At 33.0% G+C, this 8,944-nt stretch overlaps 1 long non-coding RNA gene across 1 annotated transcript; it reads left to right on the forward strand.

Annotated features, from left to right (window-relative positions):
- The first annotated feature begins 1,243 nt into the window (after positions 1-1,243).
- Positions 1,244-8,744, forward strand: LOC129926014 (uncharacterized). Its single transcript, XR_008777704.1, has 2 exons — positions 1,244-2,923; positions 8,226-8,744. It is a non-coding gene; the product is annotated as an uncharacterized LOC129926014 (long non-coding RNA).
- Positions 8,745-8,944: the final 200 nt, after the last annotated feature.

Consider the following 8,944-nt stretch of genomic DNA (forward strand, 5'->3'; position numbering starts at 1 on the left):
TTTTAAGATTGACGTCATAAGATTTTAGTACCAAGACTAACTCTATTAAGACTCACGTCCTAAGTTTTTGGTACCAAGACTAACTCTCTTAAGACTGACGTCCTAAGTTTTTGGTACCAAGACTAACTCTCTTAAGACTTAACTTGTAAGTTCAGCCGAGTGCTGCCACGACAGGTGTTTCAAAACCTTTCCCAAAGTTTTCAACAAACTTTTCACTATTTTTACAAATGGTGTTCCCAGCTGCCCCCACCTCCTCGCCAAAGCAATCAACCTGCAGGTGTCTTCATTAAAGAATCAACTCAACACTTACTGACGCACGCCTCCTTTTTTTTTTACCCGTTTTTTTTTTAAATAAAAAAAAATCTTGAAATTATTTTGGATCCCCTTACTTTCCACGTATCCCCCCACCCCCAACAAAAAATAGCCTTAGCGTTGGTAGGAGACTGCGACAGAGACAGAAAGTTGTGGGTGAACGAATAACTAATTATTTGAGGATATACTAAGACTTGTCTCCAAGAGAGAAAAAAAATTACCTTGTTTCTTTCTTGGGGATGTTCCCATTAAAAGTTTGTCACAATAATCTGCTCTTTGTTTTACACATTCAGTTTTAAGAACTCATTTATGTTCTTTGAGGAATACAATTCAGGAAGAGAGAAAACGGAGAGAAAGCAATATGAGGAATGTTAGACACCTTATTTATATAGGTTAGTTATTTAGCGACGCACCATAGAAGACGTATATTGAACGGGACTAGTGACGTTTGGGATATGTTGGGTTAGAGACTGAAAAATCAGTTAGCGATAGAACATTCCAGGGTAACGACGTGTTTAGTGACAGAGACTTCTACTGTGGCCTTTTATCAGAATAAATCCATGTACAATTGTTCATCATCGTTGACTACATCTCTTCACTTGTTAAATTAGATGTTGTATAGTCCTTGTTTGGATTGTCGTTCAACTGCACGTAATACACCCGAACAATTACACCCAAACGATTGCAGAGTAATTGGTTGACTTCAAGACAGCCTGAACTAGCAACATCACAGTGGCGACCCCGACGCCCGAAGCCCGGATTAACCGAACCTCGAAGCCGGACCCCTGATGAAGCTGAACATCGAACCGGACCTCGAAGCAGAACGTTTACTCAGGTGAGGGTCGTGCACTTGAAGTTATAAAGATTTTATCGGAGTACGGCTGAACACAGAATCATCGCAGAGTGACTTTGTTCTAGATCTACAGTCGTCGCCTGTTTGATCGCACGTTCAACGAGCCGTTAACTCAGGGTGACCTTCGTCAGGACCGTAATCATCGCAACGTCTGGTCTACTTAACCAGTATATTATCAACGCCTGATCTTCATATGCTGAATCGACCTACAACCAGAGAAACCGTTCATTCATAACGGGTGAGAGATCGCTAGTGAACCTGTTGGACATATTTTTTCTTCGTCATAGGAGCCACATCGATTATCAAGTTTTACCTCGCCAGTTCGAGAAGGACAGTTTGCCCGCTGTCAGAAGTATTGTGAGTACTACAAGTTTGGTAGCTAACTAAATCGCTCTGTCGTCTTACCCTTGGAGAGATTCTTGTGGAGCAGTTTGCTCATTGAACCGGTTGCTTACCACTTTTATAACGGTCACTGTGTTTAGCCTTTGGAAGGTTAGTGAAGTAATATTTATCAGTGCTGAACATTGATATATATAGTATTCGTCGGTCTAGACCATATCTAGACTTGTTAGCAGTGAAGTTGTGGAAACAGCTACATCCACTTAATTTCGTTGAAAACCGTTAGTCGTATAACGGAACGTCGTCGGAGGTGACCTTGGTTTCACCTAGTCTATATTGGACAGTTTGGTCTAGTGAAGCAGAGTACAACAGCAAACTTCGTCGTACTACCAGAGTAGCAGCAGAAGCAGTGAACTATTTTAGAAAGTCGTTATTCGTCAGCCCAGATCAAGTCATCGTCAAGAAAGCCGTTATTTGTCAGCCCAGACCAAGTCATCGTCAAGAAATTCGTTATTCGTCAGTCGTCCAGATCAAGTTGCCGTCAAGAGACTGTTATTTGTCAGTAGTCGCCTACACAAGTCAAGTCATCGCCAGAAGAACCGTTAACCTATTCGTCAGTAACTGTGTACACAAAGTCGTCGGAACTACACATACGGTCATTAACAGTCGCCGAAGGAACTGAAACATTTTGCTGTGGCATATCAGGACATCTGTGGCATTACGTGGGATACTGGTAGCACCGGAGAACAGAGTCAGAACTGGAAGAGAGGCAGTGGAATTTGTTGTGATCTAGCATATTCGGGAGTCCGAACAAAGGGATCTTTCTTATCAAAAGCTAAGTGCCATTTTTCTTATTAGTATATGTTTAGATTGCCCTTAGAAATAGATTTTGTCTAAATTTGGTATGTTAGCCTGAGTAAAATCAGGTGGTGCTGAAGCCTTAAACCCGTTCGGGGTAAAGACATAATTTAGATGAAAAACTATATTATACGTTTAGGATTGTAATTTGTTTTGTTTGTGTAAACGTCATATCCGTTGTTGCCTAGTTACTTCGTGACGTTATCATTGTGTGCCATATTGTCATATCCCAACCCATAGTGATAGTCTCATTTACTTATTCATTTGTTTATATTATTTTAAATTATTTATTTTTATTAATTTAATTAGATCTGTATTTTTTTTTCACTTAATGATAGAAAGTGCGGGTAGGATTCTTTTACTGTGAATCAGACTAAAATAATTTTAGTTTGAGCGGTTAAAATCAAATATGATTTTGCCATGAGAATAATGCCGAAACTGGCTATGTAGTCAAACACTATCGTCTGGCTAAATTTAGATCTACAAATTGTACAACTCTTTGATACATTTGATTATCTAGACTCTAATTTGAGAATATTACTAATTGAAAGATGAATGAAGGTAGTACATTCTAGATATATATATCTTGTTGAAGATATATTTGACATTGTATACACATATTTGTTTCGTATGGTTAAATAGAACCATAATCTACTCTAGATCTAGACTCTAGACAGTTTTGTCTTCGAATTTACTCTAAACACTTCACTGTGACTTCAGTCATACCAGGTTTAAAATTGATCATAGTTATTCATACTAGATCTAAAAGTCATAGTGCTCTTGATAACTAGATCTAAATGGTAATATTATACATACTATAATATACTAGATTTAAATTTGTATGATACTAGATCTAATATACAGATCTGAATATAACTCAGACTAGACTTACTCATTTACTAAATCTATAGATAGAAACATAACACTTAAAACTTATATAAAAGTTTGTAAAAACCTAAATATAAAATAAATTTAAAGTATAGCCATAACTAATATAGGCTAAGTAAAAATATATATAAAATATAAAACAATGGCTACATCATCATATGTGGACCTTAAGGAGGTTAAGGAAACAGCTATGCAGGATGGAAAGGCCATGGAGTTAAAAGGAAAGGACTTAGCAGCTTATGTACAGCAAGTTGTAAAGGAAGAAACGGAACGTCAAAGACAAGAGATAGAGAGGCAAGAAAGGATCAGAAAGGAAGAATATGAGAAGCAAAAAGAGGACCAAGATAGGCAAGACAAAGAGAGAGAAAAAATTAGAGAACATGAAGCTAAAATGGAAAAGATGAGATTGGATGCAGCACAAGCCAGAGCCCAAACTGAACAAGGAAATAACACAAATAACTCAAATAATTATACCACTCAAAGAGACAACCCTAATTCGCAGACATGGTTAAAGAGGAAGATACAAAGTTTTGATGAACAGAAGGATGACATTGGTGATTTTTTGAAAAGATATGAGACAAAAATGTCTACATTTAATATGCCTGAAGAAGAATGGTCTGAAATACTGATAGACTTTGTTCATGGTCAAGCTCTAACAATATGCCAAAATCATGACCATCATATTGATGATAGCTATCAGGTCTTAAAAAGAGAGTTATTGAACGCATATGGTCATAATGCTACAACTTTTAGAAAGAAATATTTTGACAATATACCATCATTAGGAATAGACCCCCAAACTACTATTAATATGGAAAAGGATTTTTTCAATAAGTGGGTAAAATTAGAAAAAGTGAATAACTCTTATGAAGGATTAAAAAATTGTATTCTAGTGGACAACTTTGTAAATAAATGTGATCCTCAATTACAATCTTTTATTAGAGAAAGAAATCCAAAAACTATAGATGAAATAACAGAAATAATGAGAGTTTACAAAAATGCATATCCAAATAAACCATTTTCTGATAGAGATAAAAGCAAAGTAGATTTAATAGGATACACCAAAGAAAATGTTGATAGAAGTAGAAATAGAAACAGATCAAATAGTGGAAATAGAAAATATAGTGAAATAACTTGTTTTAAATGTCAAGGAAAAGGTCATATAGCAGCTAACTGTAGAAGAGGGAATAGCAGGTCGGGAAGTAGAAATAGATACAATGAACAAAATAACAGTAGATATAGGAGTAGAGATAGGAATGACAGGGGAAATTATAGAAATAGGAGTTACAGTAGGGAATACAAAAATAAAGGTACAGATAGGGTATATTTCATGGAAGGAAATAGGAACAATTTTGCAGTGTACCCAGGGTTTGTAGATAGAATTCCGGTGGAATTAATCAGGGATTCAGGTTGTAACACTTTGGCAGTAAAAACTAAATTTGTCAAACCTCATTGGTATAAAGGGTTTACTAAGAAAGTAGAACTAGCAGATGGCACTGTAAGGGAATTTAAAGCTATAAGGGTGTACATTGAAACTCCATTTTTCACTGGTTATTGTGATGGCATTGCAATACCAGAAATGAGATATGATATGTTAGTAGGAAACATAAAAGGAGTTAAAGAATGTTCAAGAAAAGAATTAGAAGACTGGCAAAACAAATACAAAAACATAAGACAAAATCATGAAAACATAGAAACACAAAATATAACAAGTATGATAATAACAAGATCAATGGATAAAAAAGATGAGAAACAGGAAAATACAATAAATGTTATAAGTAATGATAAAGAAAAAGAAACCAGTAATGTAATACAAATAGAAAATACAGATGTTAAGGAAAGAGAGATAGAAAATGAAACACAAAATAGTCTTGAAACACAAATATATCAAAGTGAAAAAGAAACAACACCCACATTTGCATTAGAACAAATGAATGACAATATTATTGGGAAAATTTATTCAAGAATATCAGATAAAAACAATAATAATCCAATGGAGAAATTTTGTATAGAGAATAAAATATTATTTAGACAAACAAGTAATGATAACAAGAAAATAAAACAACTTGTCTTACCACAGAAATATTGGAAAGATGTTTTAATCATGACACATGATAATAATTTAGCAGCACATAGGGGAGTAAAGAAATGTTATAGGAATTTGTCAAAACAAGTATTTTGGCCCAAAATGAAAGCAACAATCAACAAATACATAAACTCATGTGACATATGTCAAAAGAGATCTAACAAAAGCTTAGTGAATAAAGCACCTATTCAAGAAATGGATGAACCTACAGAACCATTTCAGAAAGTATCTATTGATTTAATAGGTCCTTTAATCCAAACTGAAAATAATAACAAATACATTCTAACAGTAATAGACATGTTTAGTAGATATCCAGAGGCAATCCCATTATCAAATACAAGTGCAGAAAATATCATTAATGCCATAACTCAAAAAGTAATTACAAGACATGGTATACCTAAAATTATATTGAGTGATCAGGGATCTCAGTTTAAGTCAGAACAATTTAAGAAATGGACTAAACAATATAATATACAACACATATACTCTTCGGTTTACCACCCAGAGAGTAACGGTTTATGTGAACGATATGGTGGTTCATTAAAAAGATCACTAACAAAAATAATTCAGAACAATCAGAACAAGTGGGATCATTACATTAAATATGTACTATTTGCTCATAGAAACAACATCCATGAAGCAACACAATTTTCACCATATGAAATAATACATGGAAGAAAACCCAGAGATGAATTAGATGTTTTTAAAGAAAATCTAATAGACAATGAGAATAAATTAAATAATGACAGTGAAACAACAATCACAACAGAATTGAAAGAAATATGGACTCAAGCATATAACAACAATAAGAAATACAAACAAAGTGCTCATGAGAATCTAAATAAGAAAAGACAATTGAAAACACTAGAAGTAGGAAACAATGTATTAATATTGATAAATGACCTGAAAAATAAAATTGGTAAACAATGGAAAGGTCCATTTAAAGTGATAAAGCAAATTAGTGATGTGAATTATCAAATTAAAATAAATGGGAAAATTAAAACATATCACATAAATAATTTGAAACTTTATCATGATAGAGAAGATGAGTTGATACAAACCATTCAGGAGGAAATAGAAAATACATTTTCAGAAAGAGAAGAATGCTTGATGATAATAACAAATGAAAATCATAATGAAAATGATATTAAGGAAATACCTGTAATAGAAACAAAAGAGAATCAAACTTGGCAAAATATTAATCTTAATAATTTAACTAAGGAAAAGTCAAAAGACATAACTAAAATAATACAGGAATACAAAGAAATTTTTTCCAGTATACCAGGAAAAACTAATATTATTAAACATGACATTAAAGTAACAGACACAAAACCTATCAAGCTTAAGCCATATAGAATACCGCTACATTTACAAGACAAAGTAAAGAAAGAAATAGACAATTTACTAGAATCAGGTATAATTGAACCATCAACATCTCCTTATGCTTCACCAATTGTGATAGCCAAAAAGAAGAATGGAGATATAAGATTATGTATTGATTATAGGAAACTTAACAACATCACAGAATTTGACCCATATCCAATGCCAAATATAGAGGATATTTTACATAAATTAAATGGAGCAAAATTTTTTACTAAATTGGATTTAACTAAAGGTTATTGGCAAATACCTTTAACAGAAAATGCAAAACCTTACACAGCATTTGTAACACCATATGGTATTTTTCAATGGAATTATATGAGTTTTGGATTAGTAAATGCACCAGCCACATTTAATAGAATGATGAACATGATAATTGGAAACAAAGAAAATGTTATTTGCTATTTGGATGACATATGTATTTTTAATAATAGTTGGGAGGAACATTTGGTAGATGTAAAAGAAGTATTCAAAATAATAAAAGAAAGTGGACTTACAATTCAAGCAGAAAAAGTAGAAATAGGATTGGAGGAAATAATTTTTCTAGGACATAAAGTAAATAACAACATGATTAGCCCTATTGAAGATAACATAAAGAAAGTACTTAATATTGAAATACCTACAACAAAAAGACAAATTAAAAGCATATTAGGAATAGTAAATTATTACAGAAAGTTTATAAAGAACTTAGCAGAAATAGTGAATCCATTAAATGACTTACTTAAAAAAGGAAAACCTCAAAAAGTAGTTTGTAATGAGGAATGTGTGAAAGCTATTGACAGAATTAAAGATGTTTTTAGTCATGAACTAATATTAAGACTGCCTGATAAAGACAAAATATTTTATGTCACAACTGATGCATCTGGTAATGCTATTGGTGGTTGTTTAATGCAGAACTATGATAACTTACATCCTATATTATATGTAAGCAGAAAATTGTCAGAGGCAGAGAAAAAATATAGTATCATTGAAAGAGAAGCCTTAGCTGTAATATGGGTAATTACTAAGCTAGAGAGATATTTAATAGGAAGGAAATTCATTTTATTAACTGATCATAAACCTATTCAGTATATACAACAAAAGAGCATGAAAAACAGTCGTGTTTATAGATGGTTCTTAGCACTACAGGAGTATAAATTTGAAGTGAAAGCTATTAGTGGATCTGTGAATATTGTAGCTGATCTATTGTCTAGAATGACATTGAAGTGAAATAATTTTGTAAATAAACTATGATTATATTGAGTATGTAATATATATTAATAGATTGACACCATTTATATGTTATGAAAAAGGGAGATAAGTAAATTTGATGTTAAGCATTTAAAAGTAAGTATGGATATTTTTTTTTGTGTGAATCATTTCATATATCATTGATGAAAGTTAGTTCTATGGAAAATGGTGAGTATAAAAGAAAAATGGACAAAAGCGTATAAAAGGGTGGTAAGGAAAAATTTATTGAATGTGTAAATAAAGTCTGTAATTGTTTTTTGAAATATTGTATTTTATCAGATTACTGCCAGTGAAGAACACTTGTGACGTGTGACGTGCCCATAAGATGCCACATTTTCCTACATGATGAACTGTGTACTAATGAAGATGATTCTGGAATGTTATGATGAACTGTGTACCAATGAAGATGATTCTGGAATGTTATGAACATTGACATTGAATATGAGGAACTGTCAAGTTAGGATGAAGAAGTCAAGATGAAGATGTCAAGATTTTATGTTTGTTTGTCTTCCCCTTAAATTGAAAATGCCCTTGTAAGACTTGACAGTAGTGGAAAAATATTGACATATTTTTTTTTCAAGGGGGGGAGGAATCTGTTAGACACCTTATTTATATAGGTTAGTTATTTAGCGACGCACCATAGAAGACGTATATTGAACGGGACTAGTGACGTTTGGGATATGTTGGGTTAGAGACTGAAAAATCAGTTAGCGATAGAACATTCCAGGGTAACGACGTGTTTAGTGACAGAGACTTCTACTGTGGCCTTTTATCAGAATAAATCCATGTACAATTGTTCATCATCGTTGACTACATCTCTTCACTTGTTAAATTAGATGTTGTATAGTCCTTGTTTGGATTGTCGTTCAACTGCACGTAATACACCCGAACAATTACACCCAAACGATTGCAGAGTAATTGGTTGACTTCAAGACAGCCTGAACTAGCAACATCACAGGAAATGTGGTGGAGTTATAAGGATACCTAAACAAAAAACC

This window comes from Biomphalaria glabrata, chromosome 4 (genome assembly GCF_947242115.1).
Source record: "Biomphalaria glabrata chromosome 4, xgBioGlab47.1, whole genome shotgun sequence".
Taxonomy (NCBI): Eukaryota; Metazoa; Mollusca; class Gastropoda; family Planorbidae; genus Biomphalaria; species Biomphalaria glabrata.